General features: G+C 41.0%; 1 pseudogene; it reads left to right on the top strand.

Moving 5' to 3' along the window:
• Window positions 1-9,282: 9,282 nt before the first annotated feature.
• LOC115691541 (receptor-like serine/threonine-protein kinase SD1-8) lies at window positions 9,283-13,312 on the top strand (annotated as a pseudogene).
• The last annotated feature ends 2,661 nt before the right edge of the window (window positions 13,313-15,973 follow it).

Below are 15,973 nucleotides of genomic sequence, written 5' to 3'. Positions count from 1 at the left end.
TCGGTGGCCGATCATCGAATTTGTCTTCAATAACGAGCACATATCGAGACCTCCATTTGTTACTACAGCTTTGCCTTCCGGCGATGAGAGCCTGGGTTCGGCGTCCCCAATACCATCACCATTAGGAATAACAAGGTTAAACGAGCATAGATCTGGCATTTGTTAGAGCAAATCCTTCATGAAGCTCTTCCGATCTCTTTCAAAACTTGACTTGTACATCAATGAGACTTGAGGAAAGCGAAACCCCGAAAACATACAGAAAATCCCCAAATCTAGACTAGATTTTGGTAGTAACAACGTTGTTCTCGTATTGAATGAGAAAAATTATTATAGTATAGTGGATATTGGATGAAATCAAGGCTAGATGGTAAATATTTCAGAAGGGTTGGGTTCATATTTATCTCAAAAGTATCTGATCTCGCGTTGATAATTCATCATATTGCTTATACATCTCGGATCTCAATTATCGTTTAATCTTCGGGGCACACATTCAATAATTAGACGAGCATTAAAGTCGTTCGTCCAAAATGTTGTTGTTAATTACTCGATCGAGGCAAGAAAAGTTCATCTTTCTTCTCGAGTAAAATCTTGGGACTTTGATCACCAAACTGGCCCCATCGACATAGGTTATGAAGAAATAAGAATTCGTACTTTATATTTTCTAGGTTATGTTTGATAGACCTAATCGCACCATTCCTAGTCGCGATTATTAGACTACAACGACTTAACTCGCTAATTGCAAGCGATGACTTATCCAATCGTGCCAAATTTTTCTTTTTTTTTGGTTGGTCCGAATGAGCGGCTTCGCCGTTACTAGGCCATATCATGAAAGTATAGCAATTTCCCCGACGACACATTCACTCATGTTCAATGAAAATCATTAGCATTTGCATAACAACATGAACAATAAGGCTAGTCGACACGAACCCGATTTCGCAAAACACGAATTCCCCAGTCCTATCCTATGCTCATGGACCGGCCTTCTCGGTGAGCCGCCCTCATGTGAACGAGCTCTTGACCGCGGGGCTAGCTTTCAAAGTCAAAGAAAGCGATGTCATCTCTTGAGTCCATGACATGACCCTTTGGGAGTTCGGCTACAGCGCATGACGTTGCAGCAATTCTAAACTGACGGCAGCAGAATGCATCTTTTCAATTTCGAAATGAAATTTCTCCGGAAAATTTAATTTTCATTAATATAATGAAGACGGTGGAAATTACAATTATGATGTTTGAACCTCACGGTCAATGCACGCTGTTGGAAAAAATGTGTTTGTAGGAAATGGAATCGGAATGTAGTCGGACTTTGGGGCGTGTAATCACTGTCTTTTTGGATCAATTTACCCCACAAAGTTGTTGCAGGTTACTGGTAAATTCCCTTCAGGATACAACAAAGTCACGGTGAGAATACTGGATAACAATTCCGGTATTTCTCCTAAAACTCTCTGCGAAACAATTGAGAGAATGGCTGTCTCGTTTTTCTCTTAAAGAAGACGAAAATGAAGGGAGTTATTCCTTACCAAAAAAAAAAATAAAAAATGAAGGGAGTTATGTTCTTCTGTCAATTGAATAGAATTGTCAAATATATATAGAACACGTCTCTTGGTGTCTAACTATCCATACGGACACACCCATTCATGTCCGAAACATTGCAATTTGGACATAACCCTTCGTGTCTGAAAATCGCCATTCGGACACAATAGTTCATGTCCGAAAAGTTGCAATTCGAACACAACTCTTCAAGCATGAAAATTGTCAATTTTGGACATACCTTTTCATGTCCAAAAAACGGACAGTTTTGTTCGAACAGTCATTAGTTAAAATAAATAAATAAATTGTTGATTAAAGCCTAAGTGAGCGTAATATGCGCGTTAAAATCGCGCACCCGCACGCGGATATTATAGGGTCAAGCCCGCTCACCCATTTTTCTCCATTTACAATAAAAGATAATATTTTAACTTATAAATAGATCAAAACTTTCATTTCTTTCCTATGTAAGACAAGGAAATAGCCTTATTTATTTGTTTTACAAACAAACATCAACACACGCTAGATCAAAATTCTAGTCATGAATACCACCTACTCATGTCTTTGTGTTACAAGGCGCTACTTGACAACACAAGTCTAGCTCCACTTGGTGCGATATCTTCAATTTGTACATGAACATCAAAGTTCTTAGTAGGTCTTACGGTGGACGGATGTAATGGCTCCGATACGCGAGGCTATGGTAAAGCCGCTCGAGAGCGCTTGATTCTTTAACTCGTAGATATTCATTGATTATCCAAAGCCGGGCATTGTGAAACATGACTCGAGCATCTCTCACGCCAAATCGAGAAATCGGGCCAAATTCAGATAGTCGAATTCCATGACCTGGGTGAGATCGAAGTTTCGAATTAGGGTGCGTATGGTAACGTTTCTATTTCTGGGAACAATTTCTTTTCAGAAATAGTTTTTTCTATTTCTATTTCCTGGAAGATTTTTTGAGCAAAATAATGCGTTTGGTAATCGCACAAAATTTCTATTTCTAGAACAAATGTGTTTGTAAGCTACAAAATTTCTATTCTGGAATAGAAAAAGAAGAATGCGTTTAGTAACGTATAAAATTTCTATTCCTAATTTTTGCATTCAAATCTATATCTTTTATTTAACTATAAGTACAAGTTATAAGTGAAAAAAACCAATAAGCATGATTTATTGGTTTGTCTAATCCTTTTTAGGGGTTTAAAACCCCTTTTAATCCCTAAACTAAGAAATCTTCAAAAATGCCACTTGGGCACCTCAAAAATTTAAATTTCACTCAAAGTAGGTGGCCACAGGTATTTTAAGCCATTATGTGAATTTTTTATATTTTTTGGGGTAAAATTTATTAAAATTTTTTACTTTCCCTAAATCTGTTTCTTTTTATTTTTCCGAAAATTTTTTATGAAATTTTTTAATTTTTCAATTTCGGAATTTTGCAAATATTTAAGGGTTTTCTGAGTTTTTCTGATTTTTATGGATTTTCTGAGAATTTTCTGATTTATATGAATTTTGGGATAATTTTCTAATTTTTTATGGGATTTTTCTGAAATTTTTCTAATTTTTATGAAATTTCGGAATTTTTTAATTTATTCTAAGCCATTATGTGAATTTTTTATTTTTGATTTTTTGGGGAAAAGTTTATTAAAACTTTTTACTTTCCCGAAATTTGTCTCTTTTATTTTCCGAAAGCTTTTTATGAATTTTTTAAATTTTTTCAATTTCGGAATTTTGCAAATTTTTATGGGTTTTCTGAGTTTTTCTGATTTTTATGGATTTTCTGAGAATTTTTCTGATTTTTATCAATTTTTGAATTTTTGGAATTTTTATAATTTAATTAAATTTTTTTATTATTTCGCCGAGAATGGACCGGACCAAGTGCTTTGAGACGGTTTGCAAGCGACGGAGGATGGAGGAGGAGCCGAGGTCGCGGCTTGAGGACCGGACCTTTCTATTTCTATTTCTATTTGGAACAAAGAAGTAGATTTTTCTACTTCTTATTTCGCTTCAAATCTATTTCTGGCCACTTTTCTACTCCGAAATAGAAAAATAAAATGCGTTACCAAACGGTTTATGTTCTTTTTTTGTTCCAATGAACGAGAAGAACAGAAAAAAGAGAAACGAAGCGTTACAAACGCGCCCTAGTCTCTTCATCGATCGCCATCAACTGTCGTCCCCATTTTATTCTCATATTCGTGCAAGAAGCTACTAAGTTTGTGGGATATAGATTCAGATACAATCCGCTCAGGTGGGCTCTCATTTTCCAAGCTGTAAAGTGGTCAAGAAAGGAATGAGTTTCAAAAGAACCATTTTCCCACTAACTTTTGCATTTTTTTATTTAGATTTCCTCATTATGATTAAGCAAGTTGAATTCCCACTAACTTTTGCATTTTTTTCAAAAGAACCCTCGAGAGCTCTTGATCAATGGATTAGTATTTTTATTTAAAAAGGGATAATGATACAAACAGTTCCTGAACTTTGGCCAAATATGCAATGTGGTCCCTAAATTTTTAATTTCTTCAATGCAGTCTTTGAACTTTAATCCAATGTATAATATGGTTCATAAACTTTTAATTTGTTCAATGTTGGGCTAATTTGATCACTAAAGTTTAGGAAAAGTCAACCATGAAGCATGGCTAAAGCGGCGATGTTCAATGACCATCGGTTCGACATGTCAATGTCTCTGCTTCGAGGTGCCTACGCCAATTCGGTATATCCACGACATTGCTGTGAAATGAAAATGGGATGATACGAGAGTGAAGGTCGGATGTAATAACAATGCGAGACAAGCATGGGAGGGATTTCGAGAAACGGGAGATGCTTTATGGGTTTTGTTAAGTCAAAGTGGTCAAGCTCGTGGTAGGGGTGTGCAAAATGAACCGCTCGGATTGTATCGAACCTATCGGTTGCATCCGATTTCCGGAAGTGTTGGTCCGATTCCCTGTTCCTAAAAGTAGAACCGGTGTCCGGGCGGTTCGATTTTAGGTTTCAAGGGGCAATTGGACCGACCGGACCGAACCAACTACATATACTTTTTTTAATTTTTTATTTCTTCAAAAAAAATTAGTAAAATATAAACTAAACCCACATACAATGATTTTCCCTTATTGTCGTGCAACAATGACTCTTCACTTATCGTCGCATCTGTCAATATATTGAGATTTGTCACCCACTCTCGTCGTGATGGGAAAAAAATAAAAAAGTAACCGGTTCCCAATTCTATGACCAACCGGTCCAGTCCCCGGTTCTCAAGATTGAGAACTAAGAACCGATCACCCCTAGTTCGTGGGTATATTTTAGATCAAAGTCGAATCTCGAGAGAAATTTGGGAAAAAGATGGTACTTTATGGGGATTTTTGAAATTTTTCTTAATTTTTATTTTCCATATTTTTAGAGTGTAATATGGAAATGTTCTTGTCAACTAGCAATTCGCCCATCTGGCCAAAAAACAAGCAATTCGCCTCTTTCCTCCTGATCCCAAGCGATCTATTCTTTTTCATAAAAAAAAGGATGAAATTTCGGTGAAAGGTAGCACCCTTAAGAGATGTTCGAATAGGATGTGTTTCAAATGGTCACCAACTTCTTTGTTTTGGGTACTCTTGATCGTTCTCTCAATAGAATTCATATTACTCTTATTCCTAAAGTTTCAAACCCGGAGTGTATTTCTCAGTTCAGGCCTATAAGTCTTTGTAACTTTAGTTACAAGATTATTTCTAAGGTTATGGCGAATCGCCTAAAACCTTGGCTTCCTGACCTCATTACCTTGGAACAAAGTGCCTTTGTGAGTGGTAGGCAAATACAGGATAATATCTTTATAATTCAAGAGGTTTTACATCAACTGAGAATACGCAAAAGGAAAAGAAAATTCCAGGTGCTTCTTAAATTGGATATGCAGAAGGTATATGACCGGGTGGAATGGGATTTTCTATGCTGAGGATTGGATTCTGTGAAAGATGGGTTTCTTTGGTAAAACAATGTATCTCCACAGTTACTTTTAGTGTGAAGGTTAATGGGGAACCGTTGCCTTACTTCCACCCAACCCAAGCCATTAGGTAAGGAGATCCATTATCACCATACCTGTTCATAATCATGGCGAACGTGCTTTCCTATTTATTAACCCAAGCAAATGCGGATGGGAGTTTAAAGGGGATAAAATTGAATAGATATTGCCCTATACTTTCTCATTTGTTGTTCGCGGATGATGCGATTTTCTTCTTGGATGGCACTATCACAGAGTGTCAAAATATGGCAAATTTGTTGAATCAGTATTGCTTTGCCTCAGGTCAAGCCATTAATCTAAACAAGTCCTGGAATTTACTTTAGCAATGGTTGTCCCGAATCTAAAGAGTAACATGGCGAATGAATTGAGAGTCCCAATCATCGAGAAGACGGGGAAATATTTAGGAATTCCTACGGACGGGTCGGTCAAAGAAAGAAATGTTTGCTTGGATCCTAGTGAGAGTTAATATGAAGTGAGAGGGATGGAAAGAGAAGTTGTTGACGAAAGCTAGCAAAGAGGTGTTGATCAAAATGGTGGTTCAGACGCTACCCCAATATGCCATGCCTATATTTAAACTTCCTATTTCTATTTGTAAAGCAATCGAACGGAAAGTTGCTTCCTTTTGGTGGAAACAAAACGCCTCTAAATCGGGAGTTCATTGGAAGAGATGGGAAGTATTGAAAACAAGGAAGGATAATGGTGGACTTGGCTTCAAAGACCTCGTTGATTTTAATAGGGCCATGCTGGGTAAGCAAGTTTGGAGACTAGCACAATCCCCTTCAGCATTGTGGAGTTGGATCCGAAAAGGAATTTACTTTCCTAAAGTTAAAATCTGGAATGCTAGCAAAGGTTCTCGTCCGTCTTGGGGGTGGCAAAGCTTGATATTGGGGAGAGATGCAATTAGCCAGAATATAAAATGGGTGGTTGGTGATGGGAAGAGTATCGATATTTGCGTGGACAGGTGGCTTTCAGCTGGTGTTATTGGTGGCCCAGCGAATAGGGAAGATCCTAAAATCGTGATGGAGCTTATTGATCATGAAGCAAAGGTCTGGAATGTACAAAAGTTGGAAGTGCTCTTTGAAGAATGCATGGTACAGGAAATTTTAACTATCCCTCTATACTCCAATTTGAGCAAGGACCAGCTTATTTGGACAGGCAACAGGGATGGATCCTTCACGGTCAAGAGTGGACACAATATCATTCGATCCAACCAAAAGTATCAAATACAATACAAGTGACATCATCCTATCGGCCTCCTCGTATTCTATGGAATACTATTTGGCAGCTACGTTCTTCTCCTAAAATACGATTCTTTTTGTGGAGTGTGTGTCAAAACGCACTACCCACAAAGGACAATTTGCATAAACATAAGCTGTTACCTGTTTAGATTTGCCCGTTGTGTCGATAAGTTCCAGAAACAGTTGAACATCTGTTCATTTTGTGTGAGTGGACCAAGGCTATATGGACGGATTCAAGAATAAAGATCAACACATCCCAGAAACATCACAAGAATGGACAAATGGATTCTTAAGGCTATGACGGTAGGATTTAACGCACCTCGAGAGAATTGATCATTGTTATACTTTGGTTGATATGGAAAGCTCGAAATTCCTATGTTTTTCAAGGTCACAACCCAAATCCAGGTACAATCGTGGATGAAGCCCTCGCCCTGTAGAAGAGTTTTGTGCTGCAGTCCCAAATACCCAAGAGTTTAACAAAGAAGAGTGGTGATTTACCGATGGGGGTGGATGCTGCCGGGAAAAGGCCTTTTGAAGATGAATGTTGACGGATCGTGGATTAACAGCTCCTCGGAGGCTTAAATCGCTGGGATCTGTCGAGACACTCATGGAGTGCCGATTACTGGGTTCGCGGAGAAAATTCGAGTTGATTCGGCCGAGTTAACTGAAACCCTCTTTTGAAAGGAAGCTAGGCACACGTTCGGTTCTGAACGAAAGGGGAAGTGATTGGCGGGGAGATACTCTTGATCTGCAAGTGGTCCTACAAAGTGATAGCTTATCGATAGTCGACTCTGTATTAGGCCGATGCCAAAGCCCATGGACTACTCGTCTCTTAATTAGTGAATGTAGGGGCCTCTTGGCCCTTCTTCAAAGAGTTGTTGTGGAATTTTGTCCAAGAGAAGCTAATCACTGTGCCGATTGGATTGCCAAAGCTCATAGAATAGGGTCCCTCCCTATTAATTGGCTCTCTAAACCCCCCCAACCCCTTTGAGATTTATTATGTTTAGATGCCCAACTATGTTGTTCTTCAAGTTCTACTACTTAATGAGAATGTTTCGCTTTCGATAAAAAAAAAAAAAGAGATGTTCGAACGCAACTTCTACATTTTACTTTGGAAAAATTTCAAGTAAGCATGAAATGGAACCCTTCTCTCAAAAGAGAATTAAAGTTTTAAGGTCTGAAGTGGCTAAATTGGTGCAAAATAAGAGCACGAATTCCCCATTGGGGTTTTCTTCGGCGAACTAGAATATGAGTAATTTTTTTTGGGGAAAATGATTTAAATAGTCTTTGAACTTTAACCTAATGTGTAATATCGTCTCTGAACTTTTTGTATATGTTCAATGTGGTTTTTATACTTTTGATATATGTTCAAGTTATTCCCTGGATTATATGAAAATATTTAATATTATCCTTCCATTAATTCAAGTTCAGGGACATCATCGAAAATTTTCATATAGTCCAGAGACGAGACTGAGCATGTATCAAAAGGTCATGGACCATATTGAACAAATCGAAAGTTCACGGACGGCATTGCATATTCAGCTAAAGTTTATGGACCACATTGAATAAATTAAAAGTTCAAGAATCACTTGCATATTGGGCTAAAGTTCAGGGACCATCCATGTCATTTTCCTTATTTTTTTTTCCAAAATTCGCAGCCGGGTAAAAAATGAATAAAATCCTGAAAATGAGAAAAAAAAAACCCCCAAAAAATTCTAATTAGTTTTTTTTTTGTTTGGTCGGATTTCTCCTTCTTTCACAGGTTCGGGGAAAGCATGCAGAGAATTACAAAATTTTCTGGTCAGCCTCCTCCTCCTCGTCACTTGATGCAACCATTTGTGCTACTTCTCTCAGGTGGTGGCAAGGCAGCTTGGCGTGCAAATGGACCCTGAAACATCCATTCGCCGTCTCTGCTGACGAACGTTGGGAGAATGCGAGGCGCCGGCCGAGATCCCTCACTGTCCCGGAGGTGATGATCCGGTGGACCCTCAAGGTCAAGCTGCGATGTTTCGTTTTCTTCTGCAACGCAAAGTTGTATCGAGAACGGACGCTATGAGAAAACAGGGATACAGGGTCATTCATTGCTGTCAGGAGCAAGTGCTCTGTTCTTTGCTCTCATCCACGGTGCTGCTACAATCGCGAATGTCAATGACCGATGGGGGATGTCGAGGAGTTTGCTTGGTAGTGCTTGTGGAAAGAATGCAGAGGCTTCGACTGTCGACATAGTTCTGGCTTACACAGAGGACCTCAAGTAGGACACGGCGGTGGCCAAGGAATGAGTCAGTCGTTCGAGGAGACCACAATGGTCCGCCCCTTTTGGGAGGGTAAGTAATAAAAAAACAGAGACTTCTCTTCTAGGAATTCTTCTTCTTTGTCCTGTTACGTTGAATTGCTGTACCCAGTTGAGTCTCCTCGCCCATTCAGATATTGCTTTTCGCCACCCTGTCCCTCTCCGTCTCTCTCACTCTCTCTCTCTCTCTCTCTCTTTCTAATGGGTCATCTTTCTCAAGGATTGAAAGTTTTTCAGCAATGGCCACGGCCTCGTTCTCTCTCCTACGGAACTTGGGGAAGCTCCATTCTTTTCTCTTCTTCCTCCAGTTTTGTTCCCTCTAGCCCTGTTTGTCTGCGACAGCAACCGACATGCTCTTGTCGGGTCAGGACATCAGAGGCAACAGGACCTTAGGATCACCCAACCAAGTGTTCGAGCTCGGATTCTTCAAGACCGGGGGTCCTCCTCCGCCAACTACTACCTGGGCATTTGGTTCCGGGACGACCCGCACCAGAAACTCATCTGAGTCGCCAACAGAGAGAACCCGATTCTGGATTCCTCGGGCGTTCTCGCCATCAGGTACGATGGGAATTTGGTGATCACTGATAAGAGGCAGATTCCGACGTTGGTCAATTGTGGGATGCTTGCCACTAGGAACGGCACGCACGCCTCTCTTCTTGATTCTGGCGATTTCGTTCTTGTGGAGGGAGAGAGCGAGAGCATTGTCTGGGAAAGCTTCTTTTATCCATGTGACACGTTGTTGCCTGGGATGAGAATTGGGTGGTTCAATTTAGGGACAGACAAGTTGAGGGAACAGTTCCTGATCTCCTGGCAGACCCCATCTGTTCCTTCCACCGGTTGATTCGCCCTCAGCATTGATAAGAATAACGACACCGTGATCCGGGTGTGGCACTCTGAGGTCTTGCGGGAGATCAGGTATTGGGACGGCCGCAGATTCAGGTTCCTCTACAACAGCTCGCTGGATGACTACAATTTCAGTTATGTGACCAGCAGGGACGAGATATATTTCACTTTCGCTAATAGGAGGAATGCTAGCATCTCCTGGTTTGTGTTGAACCCTTCGGGGGAAATTCAAGCTTTCACTATGATCGGGAAGGAGATATCATTGATGTATAGTCCGATTTGCGAGAATACTTCCTCTTCCAGCGAGACTGACTGCTTCCTCGAGCAGCCGTTGTCTTGCGGCGATGGGAATAGCTTTTCTAAGATACAAGGGATCATGACAAATCCTACTGTGTTCAATGACTCAGATCGTTTGGGTATTAGCTACTGCGACATCATGTGCAGAGCCAATTGCTCTTGCACTGGTTTTGCTTCTTATCGTGACGACGCAACTGGATGCGCGTTTTATTATGAGGATACTATCTATTTTAGACAAATTTGGCCCAGGGACTGCCAGTATGGGGGAATGCTACCGGAACTGCTGACCAAAATCCAAGGAGATCAGGTGGGCCTCATCTCAGTTTTTGAAATAGTGTCGAATCTCAAGATGATGTCAAGAAAACAACAAATAATTCTGACGCCACAATGTTGCACTTACCTGGCCGAAGTAGATTTTTCTGTTGACTTATATCATATATCGCTGCCGGTACAGAAAAATGAGATGGTTCTATTTTCAGGTTCTCGGAACAAGAGGCTGCTCTGGTTGTTGATTGGAATCATTCCTGCGGTTATATTGGTAGTTTCTGTGGCAATTTCCATCTCAAGAGGGAAATGTTCCACCTGTCTAGGTACTGACTATGCCTGAACAAATTCCATAAGATAGTTGTCTTCTTAGCCTAAATAGTTTGTTTGATTCTCAAGTAGCAGCGTGGAAGGCGAATCGGACCAGCACAAGTCGAAGTTTGGAGCTGTTTCTACGACAACTGGGTCCAGCACGAGGTCAACGTTGCGAGAGCACCGGTAGAGTTGAATCTGTCAGAAAGAGGGATCACGAGCTCCCAATTCTCAGTTTCTCTTGCGTGGCAACATCTACAAATGATCTCTCCCCGGCAAATGAACTTGGAGAGGGTGGTTTTGGGCCTGTTTGCAAGGTTGTTTGCCCACCGAAGAACATTCTAAGACTAACACTTGGTTTCTTGTGGGTTTTATCTTTTAGTTTTGGTTGATTTGGTCTCTCTGCATTAGAATCAGTGTTGCGAAGTCCTGCCTCTCATTATGATTGTTGTTTAATCGGCGACGCGACGGAAGCGGATCGTAACTTTGCAAATAAGTCGGGAGCCGTAGAAATTTGATAGAGAAATAAAACGAGGAACAATAAAAGGATACGAGAAATTTACGTGGTTCGGTCCGAATGTTGAAACGTACGTTCACAAGGAGAACTGGCAAATAATCCACTAATAAATCGGAGAATCACAGGATTACAGTTACCCACACGCTCAAGTGTTTTTCAGTCCTAATATATGCCAAATACCCACAGTATTTAATAACTCAACTCGATGGACTCTCTCTCTATAAACACAAATATCTCCGAGCTCACGCCTCTCTTCTGGAGCCCTCTTCTCTCTTCTTAGCTTGTCTCTGTCCTCTGCGGTTCTCCTCTTATAGGAGAATGGATGAAGAAACGACACAAATGATCCATCTTCAGAAGTCCATGCAACTAATGTGCATATGACCATCGTGCACCGCCATGCGAAAAATGAACATGGCTTCTGCCTTCTTTCTTTCTTCATTTATTAACAAAAGACGAATGAAGCCTACAAAAGATGACCAGAAGGAAGGAAGAGACATCCGGTGCCCACGATCTTCTATGAGCATATGTGCATGCATTTAATGGAGGAGAAATTGGACGTCCAACTCCATTGACACGCATAAAAGTAGGAGAGAAAAGTCAAGACTTAGATCCCATGGGCACATTTAAATAATAAACGACAATTATGGCCAACACTTCTGCCATGCGTAGAAAGCGTTCAAGCTTTGCTTCTTCCTCTTTGTCCGCTCTACACTGCATTTTTGCGCGTGAATTTGAGCAATAAATGTTCCACGTGTGCATCGGATCTCGTATACGGGCTCAAACTCGAGACACAATTTAACAATGATGGTGAAGTTTGATTCTTCAACAATCCCCTAAAAACTTTTGCGGACCATGTTGCTGGGGCATGGATTTGCGGTAAAAAGACTTTCTAGGAAGTCTGGACAAGGAATAGAGGAGTTCAAAAACGAGGTTCAATTAATATCCAAGCTACAGCACAGGAATCTCGTTAAGTTGTTGGGCTGTTGCTTGGAAAGGGAGGAAAAGATTTTGATCTACGAGTACATGGCAAACAAAAGCTTGGATTCCCTTCTTTTCGGTACGTAATCGGATCATCACAATGCCTTTATCGATTTACAAATCCACGTTCATTTTTTCGGTCACTCATGAGATAAATTACAAATCCTAACAAGAAGCAGCTACTGAACTGGAGGAAACGAGTTTCTATAATTGAAGGGATAGCTCGAGGGCTTCTTGACTTACACAAGTATTCTAGATTAAGGATCATACATCGAGATTTAAGAACAAGCAACATATTGCTAGATGACGACATGAACCCAAAAATATCAGATTTCGGGATGGTAAGAATTTTTGGGGACAATGAAGCAAGGGCCAAGGATGAATAAAGTTGTGGGAACCTAGTAAGTCTCTCGCATACACGTGTAAACTTTGATGCCCCATGTCTTCTGATATGTTTTTAACTGTTTTCCTTTTCTTGAGCAGCGGTTATATGTCTCCAGAGTACGCTGTACATGTGCTTTTCTCTATAGAGTCCAATGTATTCAGCTTTGGAGTCATCATGCTCGAAATCGTTAGTGGCCAAAGAGACACAACTTTCTCCAATCTAGATCACTCTCTAAACCTGCTTGGATACATAAGTGATCGCATTCTTCTTGTGAGTCTCGTATCCAAATCTCCTATTACTTAGCTTTCCGATTGAAATACTGAACTAGTCCTTAAAAACTGTCTGCATTTAGGCTTGGCAGCTCTGGAATAGCAACCAAGGCAAAGAGTTAATGGATCCGGTGGTGGCCGACATATCGTTGAGTGGCCAACTGTTGCTATGCCTACGCATTGCTTTGCTGTGCGTGCAAGAACGCCCAGAAGATAGACCCTCGGTGTCAGATGTTGTTACTGCATTAAGCAACGAAATTGGGGATCTGCCCCCGCCAAAGAAGCCAGCGTTCTCAGCCCATATTGGTTACTGCAATTTACTTCATCAGGAAGATCGCTCGACTAATGATATAAGCTATTCTGTCGTAGAAGCTAGATAGCAACTGTAGATACCTTGTCAACAGCTCCCGTAGCTATGATATTCTATTAATTTGTGAAGACCAACAGTATGATATTCTATTAATTTGTGAAGACCAACAGTTCTGAAGTAGTAGTTACTTGAGGAAGACTAACCAGTTCTAAAGAATCCTAGCTCGAACACTTCATTGGATGAGAACGAAGTCCTGTTGTCCCTCGAGTCCTGACCAGGCACAAGAATGTTCATTGCCTTGGATAGCCGCAAAAAACAGCTAAAGAAGTTCGCGAGAAGAACATAGGACTCGATGAACTTCTCGGAGAGGGAAACCACAGTGGTTGTGGCCATAGAAACTCTCGTTCTCTGAAAAGTTGGGTGATGCCTGAATTTTGAGAACTGGAATGTATCATCAATCATTAGGCTTTGAAAGTGAGAGAGAGAGAGAGAGAGGGAAAGGAACAGAGTAGAGCAAAAGAGAATTGTTAAAATATGTCTCGATTTTGAGCTTGTGGACGATTTTGATCTAAAAGTACACGTGAATATCCAAGTCATATTTTCATGATTACGGTTTCCTTAATCTGAAAAGCCTATTGGACTTGGAAGTCGCCGAATATTGGAGTTTGAATTTTGGTCAATAATTAAGGAAGGGAAATTAATTCCCACTTCAAGTCGGTCCACGAAAAGCAAAAGGGGAAAGGCTATTATCTCCTTTGTTGCCGAGTGGGAAAGCAAAAATAAAAAGAAATGAAAAGTTAAATATTTGCTGGATGGAGCAAACAAATATTCTTTCCTAATTGATGTTGGAGCCTACGGCTTGAACAAGAAAGTCCAACGCGGCTTTTGATTCAGACCATGACTCGGTCAACTCTTGGGCACATGTAATATATTCTACTGTGGGACACCCTTGGGAGGCAGAAGTTGGAAAGTGCGGAGTGTGGTCCTCGTGCCGTCCACGTCCAGGGAAAACTTGAAGCGCCGAGCCGAGTGCTTGACGGGAGTCTTCGTGGAATTACATCTTGGCGTTTTCTTCGTGCGTGATATTGAAGAAAAAAACAGTACGAGTGATTTAGCAGATAAAATCTTGTGGTAAGATTTGTATATAATTCTTTCGTGAGATTAAGAGATTATTTCGTGAGGAATTATTGGGGCTAAACACCGCGCGAGTTATTGGGTGTAATTAAGGCTTGGGAAATACTTAGAGTGTTTGAGTGACTCGAGTGTGGTTGTAATCTCCGTTGTATCGCTTGATCTATAGTGGAATTTCGTGCTGCTCTTTCCGTGGACGTAGGTCACTACGACCGAACCACGTAAATCTGGTGTCCGATTTATTTACTTGTTCTGTCAAATTTATCGTTCGATCGCTTGACTTCCGCAACAATAATGGTTCTATAGAATTAGCATTTCCGATTAGACAAATTGATGGTCAACACAAAAGGACCACAATCAAGCTGAATCGAAGGCGTCGTCTATAAAAAAGAGGACCAAAGCTCATCTTCATTCCTACCGGCATATTCTTTCTAGATGAGTATCTTATCTTGATTTTTGTGGACCGAGGCGTGGTCAACAGGGGTGTTCCATGCATATTCCATACATGTTATTGTAGATACACGCCTTCACTTTGTTTAGTCCACAATCACAGACTTGCAGTCGCTGAATCGCCATCTCGAGCTCCGGGAGTGGCTACGCCGGAGGAGAAGCAAATCAAGGGGTAGCTGTCGCACTCGATCCTACCGTCGGAGCAAGTTCGCTCGATGGTGGACTAGTTGTTAAGCGTGCTCCAAGAAAAGGCAAGCAGGTCGACCACCTCTCCTAGATGCTTCCCCTCGTCCTCTTCACAACCCGTGCTCAGTTACTTTACGAGCGCACATCCATCGATATAGGTGTCAGAACCGAACCAAACCGAAATTTTATGCATTTTTAGTTCGGTTCGCGTTTCGCTTAGGATAATGAAAAAAATAATTTTTTTTATTTCGGTTCGGATAGTTTTGGTTATATTCGATTAATCGAACTGAACTGAAAATCGCCCATCTTCTTAATATTACAGTTTACACGGTCTCTCTTCTTTTTCACTAAATCTCTTCTTAATATTACGAAAAAGAAAACTGAAAAACTGAACCAAACCCGATATTCGGTTCGGATCGCGGTTCGGTTCAAAGCTAATGCACACCCAAACGGTTCGGTTCGGGTTTTCAGGAAATCTGAACCGAACAGTATTGTCGACACCCCTATCCACCGTGTCGCCGATGAGGTCACCAAGCAAATGGAGCGCCCTGGCTGGCAAGTGCAAGCACCAAAACCTCCTTCGCCATGTCGTCACCATCACCAGCGACGTCGATCGATTTAATGAAAAGCGCGAACCTCCTCGACGCTTCCATTTTTTTTTTGGGGTCTGTTTTGACGCTTCCATTGGAGACCCGAAGTTGAGTCGGTTTTGGGTAGAACCTGGAAACAAACTGGAACTGACTAGTTCGGTTTTCGGTTCCAAAAAAATTGAAACCAGGAGTCAGAGGGCCGATTCCTTGTTTTAGGTCGGAAACTAGGTCAGGAACCTGCCCAACTCGAAACCTATCACCCATAATTTTAGCATATCCATGACATTGCTGTGAAATGAAAATGGGATGATGCGAGAGCAAAACTCGAACTTGATAATAACAACGTGAGATACGTCGGGGAAGAGATTCGAGAAACAGAGGCTATTTAATGGGTTTAT

Source organism: Syzygium oleosum, unplaced genomic scaffold, assembly GCF_021117445.2.
Source record: "Syzygium oleosum isolate NSW1041296 unplaced genomic scaffold, Sole_v2.1 Sole_v2.41, whole genome shotgun sequence".
Lineage (NCBI taxonomy): Eukaryota > Viridiplantae > Streptophyta > Magnoliopsida > Myrtales > Myrtaceae > Syzygium > Syzygium oleosum.
This window is presented reverse-complemented; position numbering and strand designations above follow the sequence as displayed.